Source organism: Podarcis filfolensis, assembly GCF_964270895.1.
Source record: "Podarcis filfolensis genome assembly, chromosome: 2".
NCBI classification, from domain to species: Eukaryota; Metazoa; Chordata; class Lepidosauria; order Squamata; family Lacertidae; genus Podarcis; species Podarcis filfolensis.
This window is the reverse complement of record NC_139605.1, coordinates 88,371,165-88,387,189: the sequence shown is the minus strand read 5'-3', so window position 1 is coordinate 88,387,189 and position 16,025 is coordinate 88,371,165. Positions and strand designations below refer to the sequence as shown.

The following is a 16,025-nucleotide window of genomic DNA, read 5'->3' as shown; positions in this document are numbered from 1 at the left end:
AACCAATACCTATATTTTGCAAATGTGCTTAGTGATTTTTGAGTTAAATGTGTGGCGTGGATTATCTGCAAAATTCCTTGCTTTTTCTGTATGGTAGAACAATTGCGTCTTGTCTTACGGAAATAATTCATGACAGCCACGGTGGATGCCCCTCTTGCCTGATAATGGTGAAGAGTGTCCTTACCTTAGAATTCTTGCAAGCCATTTTATAACAATTGATACTGTTCAGAGGATTATTAAGAGCAAGCCATGACTGCAATCCTATATACACTTGGGAATACTTTTGCATAGGTTTCTGAGTATATGTATATCTAAAGCACACAATGTCTTTCTCTCTCTCTCTCCCCCCCCCCAATTTTAAAGATTCTTATTTGTAATAATTTCAGTCTAATTATTTTTCTTTAAAAGATTGCTGAGCTACCATTCAACAAAACTGTAAGGACAGCATTCAAAGACAATCTTTTTTAAAACAACAACCACCACAATCAAAAAACAACACAGTAGATGGAAAGTGGATAAAACCAACAGTAAGCCAGTTCATATACAGTGATACCTTGGTTCTTGAATGTAATCTGTTCCAAAAGTCCCTTCGACTTCTGAAACGTTCGAAAACCAAGGTGTAACCTCCAATTGGCACAGGCGCCCTGGAAACAATGGCCGACAGCCGCATTGCACATTCGGCTTCTGAAAAACATTCGAAAACTAGAACACTTCCGGGTTTTCAGCATTTGGGAGTCGAAATGTTCGCGTACCAAGGCGTTGGGGAACCAAGGTTCCATTGTATTTGTGCTGGAATGTGTTAACCTGACACTGGAAAGAGATATCCGTTGGTGCTAGTCCTTAGGGAGAGCATTCCATGAACAGGGAGCCACAATTAAGGCCCTTTCCCTAGTCCCCATCCACTTAGAGGAAAGAGAGGAAGTTTGCATTATTTGTTTTATAGGCTGAGAGTAGCTGATGGGACATGAAGAAAGCGAATATATACATGGCTAAACTAACAAGGAGGGGAAATGCTACAAGCATAGAAGGATCTGACACACATGCAGATTTGCAAAATGTTTTTTCCTCCTATGGGTCCCTAATACTTCTGTTACTACCTAGGTTGTAAATGGGGATGTGGAAAGCAGACATTATGGCTGGGCTGCTCTGGCAGAACAGCAATGTGCACTCTACTGTCTCCTAGGGACCATCTTTGCATAGATGCCTCTCACTTTTTACTGCTCCTCCCCTAGGCCCTCCACTGTCCTCTGCCACAAGCAGCTCGTTGTAAAACAGCCCCTAACAAAGGTAATGGTTGTGGCATTATGGAAATCAAAGTCATTTGCATGATTTCCTTCATGGCCCGAATCCATAGCTTCCAGCTGGCAGCCGCAATCCTTCCTAAGAAGATGGATGTCTTTGAGCCAGGCCTGTCACTTGCTGAGGCAAACATGTACCGTGCGGTGCCTGTAAAGTGGGGTCTGGGGAAGCTGCCCGGAAATAAATGATGGCCGACAGCAACTTAACGGAAACTTTGGAAGCAGGTGAGACCTGGGCATTGTTGCGCAGGCTGCAGCACACGATGGCAGAGTGATTTGCGAGTTGCGATTTTAAGGTTTCTAATGCAATAGGAGCAGACAGCCAACAAACGCAGATGGTGCCTCAATTATCCGTAGTGGGCTAGATCTAGAGTCCTGCTCGCCGCAACCGGTATAGGAGCACACGGGCGCAAGGACAGGGAAACACAAACCTGGAGGAATGCAAATGGGACCTGCTAGCTTTCTAACTCCGACTCTTCGGGGTCACGAAGAGGCGGACACGACTAAACGACTAAACAACAACAACAGCTTTCTAAGAGAAGTGCTGTAGTCCAGCACTACAGGCAGCTTGGAATAGGAACCTTGTGGTAAGATATTGTGAGTGTGTGTGTGTGTGTGTGTGTGTGAGTGAGAGAGAGAGAGAGCGTGCGCGCGCAGGGGTGTAGCTAGCTGCTCTGGCACCCGGAGCAGTGGGGGCGGGGTGAGCCGCCCACGGGGGCAGCAATCCGCGCACAGGGGCGGCACAGCGCAGTGAGCTGCTCACGGAGTCCGCCTGGTGGACGCAAGCCCCACGCTGCTGTTTCGGGCAGCGCGGGACCCCGAGCCACCGCGTCACTCCCAGGAGAGACACGTGGCTTGGGTGCGTTGCAGACCAGGCCCCACGGTAAGTGCCATTTTGTCACCACCTCAGGGATGACACCCAGGGCAGGCTACACCCCCACACCCACTTCCTACACCCCAGAGAGAGAGAGGGAGGGAGGGAGAGAGAGAGAGATCCCTTGAGGCTTTCCCCACCCATGCTGTGTAGCCCTAGAAGGCAGAGCCGTAGCAATAACAATAACAATAACAATAACAATAACAATAACAATAACAATAACAATAACAATAACAATTTATACCCCGCCTGTCTGGCTGAGTTTCCCCAGCCATTCTGGGCGGCTCCCAATCAAGTGTTAAAAACAGTACAGCATTAAATATTAAAAACTTCCCTGATGTCTTCTAAAGATAGGATAGCTGCTTATTTCCTTCACATCCGGAGGGAGGGTGTTCTACAAAGGGGCTAGCCTTTTTTTTTTTGCCCCAGGTGAAGCCTCCAGAGAGGCACCATTGATGCTCCCAGCCTGTGTATGTGTGTATGCAAAGGCCTGTGTGTGTGTGTGTGTGTGTGTGTGTGTGTGTGTGAAACTGGGTCTTTGACCAAGGTGAAATAAAGCCTAGTTTTGCCCCTGCCAGAAGGCATCCAGTGTTTTCTCCAAGGCAATACTTTTTAGGCTGAAGTCCAGGGCTTCGCTCAAAAAGAATGAGTAGGAGTGTCCCTAAATCAGCAAGGCTGGCTTATCGCATTTGGCAGTAAATGACGTAATTAATACACATTATCATCTAAAGATGGGTGTCCACTGTGTCATCAATATCAATATAACAACCAGACAATTAAAAAAAAAATCACATTCCATCCTTCTCTCTTTAAACCCACAAACCCAAGTACTTCTAAAGGCTTAGGCTGTCCCCCAAGTATGTAGAAGCCACACAAATCTTATTTTTGGGTAGTAGTATTTTGTTTCCAAACTGATAGGCACTCAACCTTCTTAGTTTGCTATAATAACAGGGCTTATGGCTGATTGCTTGACATGTTGTTGAATCTCGTTATTTGAAATAAATGGCTAATCCTGTTTTTTTTGTTTTTTTTAAAAAAGGATAATGAGAAGCAAGGCTGATTTTGTTCTCTTCCTACAAAAGGCATTTGGTCTTCAGTGTTATCTCTGAAAGGAGGAAATAAATAGAAAGGTTAGTGGTTTATGTAAGAAATTTCTCATGCTGTCATATTAAAAGGAAATTGCCATTTATGAAAGTCATTTGTTGAAATCAACTTCAATTAGGCTCCCTTTTGCTATGTGATGGTTTCTGCCTGCTGGCAATACAGTATCTTCCGTAAGTGGGTTTCTGGCTTTTTTTTTTTTAATGATTCTGGATGAATCATTTTCTATGCAAATTATAGGAATATAGAAATAAAAGGTGGGACCATCCAGCCCGAAACACAAGGTACTCTTTTCTTGACTGCCATTGCAGCAGAGCAATTATTAAGGTCCTAAAATCAATCCCAGGCATCTCCATGTAGCACAAGGAGCAGATGAGGAAGCTGATTAGTCTCCTGTAGGTCCAGCACTTACTCTACCCTATATAGATCATGTTGTGCCATATGCAGCATACCACAAGTAAGAAGACAACATCTAGTGCATAAAGAGCCATCCATTATTATGCCAGTGCTGAAACTGATGGTCCATCTAGCCTAATAATGTCAATGATGAACGAATGAATGAATAAATGAATAGTCTCAAACCTGACTGCCTAGAAATACCTTTCTCAGCACTGCCTCTTGGAGATGTTGCTAAGTCGATGTTGAGCGTCAGGTAATTGATCTTGTGTTCTATCTTGCCTACCCGTCTGCTAAATAGAAAGTGAGTACTGTTATCAAAGGCTGAGCACATACAATAAGTTTGTTAAGGGCTGGGGGAAATTGTAACTCTCATTCCCTCCAACATTTCTCCGATGAAAATAGGATTAAATATCCTATTCAACAACAACAACAACAACCAACAACAACAAAAACAACAACACTCTGCCCATCAGGTCTGGGTTGCCTCAGCCATTCTGGGCAGCTTCCAAAATATATTTAAAATGCAACAAAACATTAAACATTAAAAAACTATACAGGGCTGCCTTCCTATGTCTTCTAAAGGTTGTATATCTTCTTGACTCGGGGGGGGGGTGTCACATAATTCCATACCCTCCAACATTTCTCTGATAAAAATAGGGACGTCCTAAGGAAAAGTGGGACATTCTGGGATCAAATCAGAAACCGGGACGGCTTCTGTAAATCCGGGACTGTCCCTGGAAAATAGGGACGCTTGGAGGGTCTGTGAGGGGTAAACTACAATGCCCAGAATTCTTTGATGGAAAGAATGTGCTTTGAATGTGCTTTAAAGATATAGTGATCTACTCAGTATTAAAAAAAAGCTGGGAAGGGTTGCACAGAGTTTTAAAGCTTTTTTTGCAACTTTTTGTACACAATAAGGATCCCGTGATCTACCAGGATCAGCCAGGGATTTACCAGTAGATTGCAGTCTACTGGTTGGACATCCCTGGTATAGTGTGTTCACAGCCAAAAAGGCCCCTTGGCCATGTCAAAGAGAGCTATTATATGTCAACTGAGGCAGGAGCTTCTTTACTTACATACTCTGATGACCTTGTCCCAGTGAGCAGGGTTGATCAGAGGGTAATACCTTCTGAGCAAGGAATGCACTTCGTAAACATCAAGTCAGTCAGAAAGTTTAGCCAAATGAGCTTTGTCACATTCTGGGGTAGAGGAAAATACAGGGGGGAGGCAAGCCCTTTCTTCAGCCGGAACTCAGTTCTGGCACCTCTCAGGTGGATTCCATTGCCATTGTAAGAAAACAAGGGAGGTGTTTATGGTGGGTTCCGGCACTTATTTTTCTAGAAACATAGCACTGGGGGGGAGGGATTTGGAATTTCAAGTATGGTGGACCCTGAGCATTAAAACAAAGCTCACCATTACCTCAGCATGGATCTCCCAGCTACTGATTTGATCCCCAGCATTTCATAAGAAATTCATTGCAAGGGTGTAGAAAGACTTCTGGCTGAAATCCTAGATGTCTGAATTTCAAAGATATTGCCAGAAAGGGTTGGCGGGGACTTGTCCTGATCAAGCATTAGTCTGATAGCATATGGTAATTCTTTTTTATTGTGACAGGAGGCAGATAAGTGATTATTATTAGATAGCCTTTCTCCAATAGTGTTCAATTTTGGGTCAGCAAAAGCAGAGAGTAGCAGGATAATCCACTTCCAGTGGTTCAGGGCTCAGCCACACTTCTGCTTGTCCCTCTGCTTTCTCCTGGGAAAACTCTCTCCTTACCGCTGAATCAGAGCAAATGACAACTGGTTTTTCTGCAGATTGATGTTTGCTGTGATTCAGTGGTAAAGAGCAGGTATTCCTAGGTAAACTGGTGGGGCAAATGGAAAAGCACTCGGGGCCCTTCCCTAGAAAGCATGCTTTGGGAGGTCACATCCACACAATACAGTCATACCTCGGGTTGAAGTAGATTCGGGTTAAGCGTTTTAGGGTTGCGCTCCGCAGCGATCTGGAAGTGACGGAACGCTTTACTTCCGGGTTCACCGCATGCGCAGACGCTCAAAATGACGTCACGCGCATGCACGGAAGCGGTGAATTATGACCCGCGCATGCGCAGACGCGGGTTGCGTTCGCTTCAGGATGTGAACGGGGCTCCGGAACGGATCCTGTTTGCATCCAGAGGTACCAATGTACATTTAAAGCACTTGTATCCTACTTAGCAGTCATGGCTTCCTCCAAAGAATCTTGGGAACTGTAGTTTATTTCTCACAGAGTTGCAATAGCCAGCACTTAGGGATAGAAGAATCTGTCAGTTTTGGTTCTCTTACAGTCTTTTCGGGTCTTAAATTCAGTTCTCCACATTTCTGCAGCAATTTGCATTTTTTTAAAACAACAACAACAACTCTTTTTCGTTCAAATTCCTCCTCTTTTAGTCAATGCCTTAAAACAACAGCATATGAAATGCCAAGTTTTTGCAATATGCTCTGCCCATGGGGATCATATACTATATTCAGGAAAAACAAATCTCCACTTTTCTGAAGTCTATGAATCACTTTGTGCCTCCAAGGAGCCTTTTCAGGAATGTATCGAATCACTTTTACACAGTGTTTTTGTCCCAAATTTTACTCCAGAATTTAGGGAATGCTTTCATGATAAAGTAACATCTGAGGAAGTGCACTGTTATTTCTAAACTAAAACCACAGCACTGATCTGGCCCAGATAGATTGTCTGCAGACTTCTACAAATGAGGCAATGGTCCCACACCTTGTGGACCTATTTAATGGGATTGTTGGGAGCAATAGTGGGTGGTAATCCAAAAGCCAGGAAAAGATCCCAAACTGGTGGATTCTTATTACCCTAATTCGCTCCTCAGTCAGGGCAAGGAAATGCACCCCCAGGAGAAAAGAGTGTCTTTACCTCAGGCATCACTCTGTGTGTGTGTGTGTGTGTGTGTGTGTGTGTGTGTGCGCGCACGCGCTTATGTCAGGGCAGCAAACTTTTTCTGCTCAGGGGCAACAGAATAAATACAGCCATCTTGAATGCAGAGACCAGTTGGTCCTGGAGATTGGTCCTGGCTCTTTTTCATAGCAGTGGACCAGATCACATAGTCTGTAATGTCAGCTTTCAGATTCTATCAACTTGTGCAAAAGGGAGCACAATGCTTGAATGCTGCATTCCTATTTACATGCAAATTATCCTGGATTGGCTCCTTTCCCTTGTTTTCTTTTTCATCAGGTATAACCCAACCCATCACTGTTTCCAAGGGCAGTGAGTTCCGCAGCTGTGAATGTATGGTTTTCATTCCTTTAGCTAGCTTTTATCAGGTCAACACATATGCTGCTGATCTCCAGTTTTATCATAACCTCTCACATCTCTTGCCTCCTCTGCAGTCCCAATCTGTCTCTTTGGCAAGACGAAGAGCTTGTGTCAGAAATGGACTGGATGTGTTTAAGAGGTCAAGAAAGAAGATGTCCTTTCTGAAGTGGATTGAAATCTCCAGGGCTCTTTGAAGTCTCTTGCCATTCCTTTTGAACAGATGTTGAAATAAAGGGGAAATAGATGGTTTTAAAAAATTGATATTCCTTTAGTTTTCCTAATACTTGCAAGCCCTGAATTCTCTCTCTCTCTCTCTCTCTCTCTCTCTCTCTCTCTCTCTCTCTCTCTCTCTCTCTCTCTCTCACACACACACACACACACTTTCCTTACCAAGAAAAGAGCATTCTGTCACAAGTCTTCCCAGAGTCAAATTAATTATCCCATCCCAAGGGAATTACAGTGGTACCTCGGGCTAAGTACTTAATTCGTTCTGGAGGTCCGTTCTTAACCTGAAACTGTTCTTAACCTGAAGCACCACTTTGGCTAATGGGGCCTCCTGCTGCCCCTGCGCCGCCGGAGCACGATTTCTGTTCTCATCCTGAAGCAAAGTTCTTAACCTGAGCACTATTTCTGGGTTAGTGGAGTCTGTAACCTGAAGCGTATGTAACCTGAAGCATATGTAACCTGAGGTACCAGTGTACTCTTCATCCTGCTTTATGTTTCATTCATTGGTGTAAACATGTCAGTTCCTCCTGCTCAAAACCTGTCGGAACAACCATGATGGGGCCTCGGCTAGTCTCATTGTATTCTGAAGCATCTGTCTAAAGCACGGACCTGACACTCATCTCTTGCTTGTTGCAAAAATAGTCAGTGTGAAACACACCACGGGGAAAAGGCAGATTTGCTTTAATTGACTGGGGTTCTTGACAGAGAGCAGCATCTCGTAAGGTTGAGATCTAAGAGACAAAATGAAGACAACACCCCCCCTCCCCACTGACTACAAACCTGCAATCCTCAGACCGCATCATTTTCCTAAATTGAATGGCATTATTCCCATATCGTTGATTTTAGGGTAGGTTTTCAATTTTTCCTTCTGAGGGTTTGTCAGATATTTCCCCGCACAGGGTTTTGCTTCCCTAAGAAGAAAGAGAAGCTTAAGGGAAGAGCCGTAGCTCAGGATGCAGAAAGTCCCACTTGCAAACTCTGCCACCTCCAGATGGGACTGGGAAAGACCCGAGAGAGATGGTGTCAGTCAGTGTAGACAGCGGTGAATCCAGTGGTTTGACTCAGGGTAAAGCATCTTGCTATGTTTGTGTGTTCCCCTGTTGCAGGCCCGGGGACCAAGTGGACAGTTTTAAGGACCATAAGAAAGGAGAGAGGCAGGGGTCTTGAAGTTGCCCATCAATAGACAACACTCAAGCACACAGTGCAAGCACACAGGGCTGCCCCATCCATTTGATGCACTCTTACACCACTTTAACAGTCATGGCTCCCCCACAAGGAATATGGGAATTGTATAGGGTTCTGGCAAAATACAGGGCTGGGCGAAGCGGGGTGGTTGGACAATTTTTTTAAAAAAATCTGGTGCTGAAGCAACTTCAAAGCAATTCATTAAAATCTACTGCAGCCTAATAGGATGGCCCCTCTGAAATTTGTCACAGACACACACATTTGGAGAGGATCCCTAACTTCGCAGAGAGAGAGAGAGAGAAGATCTGAAATACAGGACAAAACTGAAATGATACAGGATGTAGCATTTTACATTGAAATATGGGACAATCCTATACAGTGGTACCTCAGGTTACATACGCTTCAGGTTACAGACTCCGCTAACCCAGAAATAGTACCTTGGGTTAAGAACATTGCTTCAGGGTGAGAACAGAAAATCGTGCTCTGGCGGCGCAGCAGCAGGAGGAGGCCCCATTAGCTAAAGTGGTGCTTCAGGTTAAAAACAGTTTCAGGTTAAGAATGGACCTCCAGAATGAATTACCGTAAGTTCTTAACCCAAGGTACCACTGTATTATATAGGACAGGTGGCAACCCTAGCATAGTTTGCTAAGGGTGCTGGGAATGGTGCTGGGTCTCTAAACAACTCTCAGCTCCCTGAAGAAACAACTGTTCCCATAATTCTTTGCAGGACAGCAGGGAGAGGGGAAGTGATGACCATGGCATAAGAGTGTTTTAAATGGATGGGGTGGATAGGATAGTCTTCCCCGCTATGGTGAGAGATGCATTTGTAGTTCTATCTTAGGGTTGCCATATTTCAAAAAGTAAAAACCATATTTTGTTAGGAAGACCTCAAAATTGTTCAGCTTTTTAAAAAGGAAACCACCAAAATTGTTCAGCTTTTTTAAGGAAAGCCTCCAAATTGTTGAGCCAGGAGAAGGTACTGCCTTTTGGAAATCCGCCCCCCAATCGATTCTGCCTTTGAAATCCCAGGAAATTCCTATTCTATCTGAATTGTAGTGGCTATTGCTAAACTGGCATCTGCACGTATAAATTAGTGCATGCAAACTGTTGCTTTGTTATTGTGTGTGTGATACATTTAATTTTGGGTCCCCCCCCCCGCAAGTGGCTTATGGACACACCCAGTGTTGAGCAGGACAGAGCTACAAAGTTGAACAAAGCAAGCTTCTCATTTAGAGCTCGGGGGGGGGGCACAAAAGCAGTCACATGGGCAGTACAACTGACACATGACAAGAAAAAATCCAGCAGGTGAAGTTTTTTTCTTTCTCTCCCCATCCCGCTCCCCAATAATCACTGCCGGGGGGGGGGAAACCAAAACCCAGCTGCCAGCTCTTGCTGGCTCCCTCCTATTTTTATGCCTTCTATTGGCAGCTGAAGAGGCTATTTATCTGGAAAAGCATTTGCAGGCAACTGCTGCATTGTTTCTCACTTTAGCTCACTGAGCTGACAAACGGCTCGACTCTCTGCTGGCTTTGTCATTGTTTTGTAATTTTAGTGCCGTATTTGTTTTATTCGTGTGTTTTATATTTTTTTAAAAAAAACCCACCAAAGTGGGAGGGAAAGGTGACTTGAACATCTTATAAATACAGTGGTACCTTGGGTTACGGACGTTTCAGGTTACAGACTCCGCTAACCCAGAAATAGTACCTCAGGTTAAGAACTTTACCTCAGGATGAGAACAGAAATCGCACGGTGGCAGCGGGAGACCCCATTAGCCAAAGTCGTACCTCAGGTTAAGAACGGTTTCAGATTAAGAATGGACCTCCAGAACGAATTAAGTTCTTAACCCGAGGTACCACTGTATAACTGTTGCATTTATGCATTTTATAGACCAACATCATGCTCATCATCATGCAGCAAGAATGGCACCACCCATGAGAAGGAGGTATTGGAGAATCCCAAGATTTGTACAACAATCTTTTTTTGTGGGCAGATCTGGGATTTGAACTCTGAAGCTGTTAAGGCTTTGATGCACAACTGTTACCATAAGTTCCAAATTTCCAAAATGAAAACAATGGCAATGAAAAAGTTTAAGTGCATGCCCCCCCCCCCCGCAACAGAATGGTATCTTTGGTGTATTAACATGGAAGCTCTTGGGCTGAAAAGAATTTTGTGCTCTTCCTTCAATAGCATCAGAAAGGCAGCTGTTTTAGCAACATCCATAGAATCGGAGTGTTAGAAATGACTTTAAAAGCCATCTAGTCGAACCACAGTGCAGGAAATCTGCTACTACAGCACCTATGATAGGTGGCACCCAGTGTCTAATAAAGGGCATCACCTTTCAAGGGATAGAACAGAGATTTAATAAAAGCCAGGTGATTGGCTGTGTTTGCTGCATTGAAGGGAGTTGGACTAGATGACACTTGGGGTCCCTTCCAACTCTATACAGTGGTGCCTCGCAAGACGAAATTAATTCGTTCCACGAATTTCTTCGTCTAGCGAATTTTTCGTCTTGCGAAGCACAAAATCCCATAGGAATGCATTGAAAATCAATTAATGCGTTCCTATGGTCAAAAAAGTCCAAACAAAGCCAAATTTGGTACAACAAGAGTTTATTACGTGCTCTTTAAAGTCACACATACTGTAAAGAGCATTTCAATATTCAAACCCAGAAATTTTTTTTAAAAACAGCAGAGTGGCCCAATGGTCACAGAAAATCATAAAAATGCAGGGGAAAAAACACAAGCTTCCAGATTCTTGCAAACCCCTCCCCAACTGTTCCCCCAGCCACCCAGCACATAGAAATTCAAATCCAGAATTTTTTTTAAAAAACAGCAGAGTGCCCCCAATGGTCACAAAAAATCATAAAAATGCAGGAAAAAAACACACAAGCTTCCAGATTCTTGCAAATCCCTCCCCAACACCAAGTCCTTGAATTCCAAACACCCCAACCCAAAATCCAACCCCCCCAAAAAAAAAGTTTTAAAAGCTTAACTTACCAAATGGCTGCAAAAGAAGTTTTGGGAAAGCTTCAAAAATCACCAAAGTCTTTAAAAACCTCAAAAAAGGCTACTATGTACACTGCGTTCTATGAGTTGCTCCTCGAAGTCAAGTCGCAACTGTATTAACGGTGTTAAGAAAAAGGAAACAAACTTGCAAGACGTTTTCGTCTTGCGAAGCAAGCCCATAGGGAAATTCGTCTTGCGAAGCAGCTCAAAAAACGGAAAACCCTTTCGTCTAGCGAGTTTTCCGTCTTGCGAGGCATTCGTCTTGCGGGGCACCACTGTAATTCTATGATTAATCAGCTAAAATCTGTAATTTTACAGATTGGCCTTGGGAATACCAGTAACCTGTAGAATGCTGGTTTGGTTCTAAAACCTATATATTTATTTATATATAGTAGACGTTAAGAATTTGAGATGTATGTAATGAACGAAAATGAAAAATGAATAAAAAATTTTAAATAAAATAAATAAAACCTAGCTGATGGTGCAAATTGTGCAGTATGTAAATGGAAGTACTGTGTAGTGCAATTCAGGAGCAGGCTTGAGCACATAAGAATAGGCACAGGCTGTTTTATTCAGTTTGTGGACTCTTGCAAGCGGAAATATTTCCTCGGTTACGGTCAGGCATTTGCTGCCTGGATTGACATGAATAGCACAAACCTGGACAGGATATACGACCTAAAGTATATTTACGCCTTGACTGATGGCTTTTGGTAGCATTATTTCACATGGCTCACTGCGTTCTCTTTCATTCTTTTCAAATAAATATTCATTAAGTCCTGTAGTTGCAAGTAGCACTCTTTATGCAATTCATGTGCGACATTTGCTATGATTATTTCCTTCTTGTGCCTAGAAATACAGCCCAGAATGCTTTCATGCAGCCACCTCTTTTTCTTACTTAAAATCCCTGCTCAAAATCTACCTTTTCCATGAAGAGAACAGGGGAGGGATCTAGACACATACAAAAAAGGCTGTGAAAACGCTTTAAAAACAAACACGTTTTAAAACATATATTGAATTTGCCATAAGCTCACAATCGCCATCTAGTGTCACGTTTGTATAATGCACTTACAACACACATAAAATGTTATATTTGCAGCTGTATAGCTGAGTCTTGGTTAGATTCCACCCATAGTTAGGATTGCACTGTTAGTCCTCACATCATGAAAAGCCTCAGAAACTAGTGTGGTGTAGTGGTTAGAGTGTTGCACTAGGGCCTGAGAGACCAGGATTCAAATCATGGCTTACTCACTCTCAGCCTAACCTACCTCACAGGTTCCAGTTACAGATAGGTAGCCGTGTTGGTCTGCCATAGTCAAAACAAACAAAAAAAAATTCCTTCCAGTAGCACCTTAAAGACCAACTAAGTTAGTTCTTGGTATGAGCTTTCGTGTGCATGCACACTTCTTCAGATACACTTCTTCAGATACACTGAAACAGAAGTTGCCAGATCCTTCTATATAGTGAGAAGGTGGGGAGGGGTATTACTCAAAGGGTGGTGGGAATGGGTGATTGGCAGATAGCTGTGATGAGCCTGTTGATGACTCTTAACGACTGCAATAGGTCTTACAGGAAAAAGCAAGGGGTGAGAAGGTGAAAAATGGCTTTGTCATGTACATGACAAACAGGCTCATCACAGCTATCTGCCAATCACCCATTCCCACCACCCTTCTGAGTAATACCCCTCCCCACCTTCTCACTATATAGAAGGATCTGGCAACTTCTGTTTCAGTGTATCTGAAGAAGTGTGCATGCACAAACTTAGATTTCCAGTATGTGTTTGAATCCCTTCCACAAAATATTGGCATTCTGGAGGAATCTCTAGTGTCAGTCTCTAGCTTTTAAGCTCCTTGGGAATGGAAACTTTTTTTTGGTAAGGTGTCACTTTGTAAAGCAGTTGTGCTGCATGTATGTAGGTGAATCTGGCTGGACAAACTAATCATGCTTTACCCCCGATCAGTTTTGTTTGTAGTTTGCCCTCAAGCAAACTTAATCTGTTCTGGAAGTCCATTCCAAAACCAACGCGTTCCAAAACCAAGGCATGCCTTCCCATAGAAAGTAATGCAAAATGGATTTATCTGTTCCAGACTTCTAAAACAGCAGGTTAACATGAATTTTACTATCTAACGAGACCATTCATCCATTAAATGAAAGCAATAAACAATGTACTGCAGTCACACAATCAATCAATCAGCAGCTGAACTGGGTTCCACACAGTCACATAAACAAAATAAAGAGCCGCAAAAACAAAAACGCAAAATAAATAGCAAAAACAGACAGACCTCAACGTAACACTCAAAATGGAAGTGTGGCACTCAAATAGGAAGCGTAACACTCAAAACAGAAGTGTAACATTCAAAATGGAGCATGTTTGGCTTCCGAAAAAAGTTCTCAGACTGGAACACTTACTTCCGGGTTTGCAGTGTTTGGGTTCCAAGTTGTTTGAGTACCAAGGTGTTTGAGAACCAAGGTACCACTGTATACGCATGTGAAACAATTACCTTTGAAGGTGACTCGGAAACTACAACTAATCCAGAATGCGGCAGCTAGACTGGTAACTGGGGGCGGCCGCCGAGACCATACATTGAAAGACCTACATTGGCTCCAGTACGTTTCCGAGCACAATTCAAAGTGTTGGTGCTGACCTTTAAAGCCCTAAACGGCCTCGGTCCAGTATACCTGAAGGAGCGTCTCCACCCCCATCATTCTGCCCGGACGCTGAGGTCCAGCGCCGAGGGCCTTCTGGCGGTTCCCTCCTTGCGAGAAGCAAAGCTACAGGGAACCAGGCAGAGGGCCTTCTCGGTAGTGGCGCCCGCCCTGTGGAACGCCCTTCCAGCAGATGTCAAAGCGATAAACAACTACCTGACATTCAGAAGACATCTTCAGGGAAGTTTTTAACGTGTGATATTTTACTGTATTTTTGGTTTTTATGGAAGCCGCCCAGAGTGGCTGGGGAGGCCCAGCCAGATGGGCGGGATATAAATAATAATATTATTATTATTATTATTATTATTATTATTATTATTATTACTAATGCATGAACACAAGTGGGCTTTCTAGAAGGAAAAGAAACATGAAGGCGATGTGACGAAGCAAACTCAAACCCTTTGCTCACACAAAGCCTCTAATGCAGCTGCCGGTAGCAATAATTAATATGAGAAATCACTGATCATCAACCACGTGTAATTCAATTTTCTTTCCCTCTTTCACCATGCTAGATGTTAATCAGCTCAGCATGTGGCAGAAGAGGCCCCCTCGGCCCACATCTCATTTTGAAAGGCATGAAAGATAATATACTGTGTGCCATGAAGGATTAAACCCCTTTTCAAAAGTTGACAAGTTTATAGAGCTTTTCTTACAGGATTAGTTTGAATGGTGTCAAAAAGAAAAGGCCGCTAGAATATGCAGATAAATCGCAATCAAATAAAGTTCTGATGAGGCGACCGGAAAACAAGCGCTTCGTGAAGAAGCAGAGGCTTAAGAACGAATAAGATGAAGAAGAGATTATATATTTTTCTCCTCAGAGGCATGGATCTTTGATACAACAGAGTGTTGTGGAAATTCAGCAAGAAACATCTGGCATACATATAGATCTGTGTATGAAGTGTATCCAACCATGCCGTCCTCTTAGTGCAAGAACATTCACTTTTGCAACAAAACTTTGCTCCCTCTTCTTTCCCTGTGTACCCCCCACCTCTGTCTACTTCAGAGAGGCAGGGCAAGTTCCGTGGTCCTAATGCATCGGTAGGCAAACTAAGGCCCGGGGGCCGGATCCGGCCCAATCGTCTTCTAAATCTGGCCCGTGGACGGTCTGGGAATCAGCATATTTTTACATGAGTGGAATGTGTCCTTTTATTTAAAATGCATCTCTGGGTTATTTGTGGGGCCTGCCTGGTGCTTTTACATGAGTAAAAGGTGTGCTTTTATTTAAAATTCATCTCTGGGTTATTTGTGGGGCATAGGAATTGGTTCATTTTTTTCTTCTTCAAAATATAGTCCAGGCCCCCACAAGGTCTGAGGGACAGTGGACCAGCCCAATGCTGAAAGTTTGCTGACCCCTGCACTAATGGGTTGACTTTGCTAGACATAGCCAAAATGCCCAGATAACAGATCTTCAGGTTGTCGGCTGCAACGGCTCAGATTAATGACATCTCTTATATACACCTCACGCAGGTGTTACTCTAGCACCGGACTCCAGGAACTCTTCCTGTCTCCCTTTCCACTTAACACATGCCGTTCCAAATCACCAGCTGCTTTCAAGCACGCCTGTCTTCCCAGTCTAATTCCACATCCCTTCTGGGAACTGCCCAGCAGAGGGTGCTGCTCCCTCGCTGGTGCTTCCTTCTCCCTCTCTCCACCTCTTTTGAGAGTCCTTCTCCCATTTCACCAGTCTCTTTGTACTACACTCTCCTATGAAGGTGCCCTTTCCGATATCTCACTCCCACTGCCAACAGGAGACTTTCAATTAAACCCAGTTTAGGTCAGCTCTGACAAGCAGCCTGCCTTGTAAATCGAGAAGGTTATCAGCTGATGTATTCCTGAAATGCATCTCAGGGAAGGCAGGGAAGAGGAGCACTCTGCTGTGATTCAGTGCCATTTCTTTTTTTAAGAAAACAAATAAAATTAATTGGT

At 43.6% G+C, this 16,025-nt stretch overlaps 1 long non-coding RNA gene across 1 annotated transcript; it reads left to right on the top strand.

The window, feature by feature from the left end:
• The first annotated feature begins 1,978 nt into the window (after positions 1–1,978).
• Positions 1,979–7,242, top strand: LOC310755342. The gene is made up of 3 exons (XR_014544308.1): positions 1,979–2,181; positions 3,212–3,302; positions 7,056–7,242. It is a non-coding gene; the product is annotated as an uncharacterized lncRNA (long non-coding RNA).
• The last annotated feature ends 8,783 nt before the right edge of the window (positions 7,243–16,025 follow it).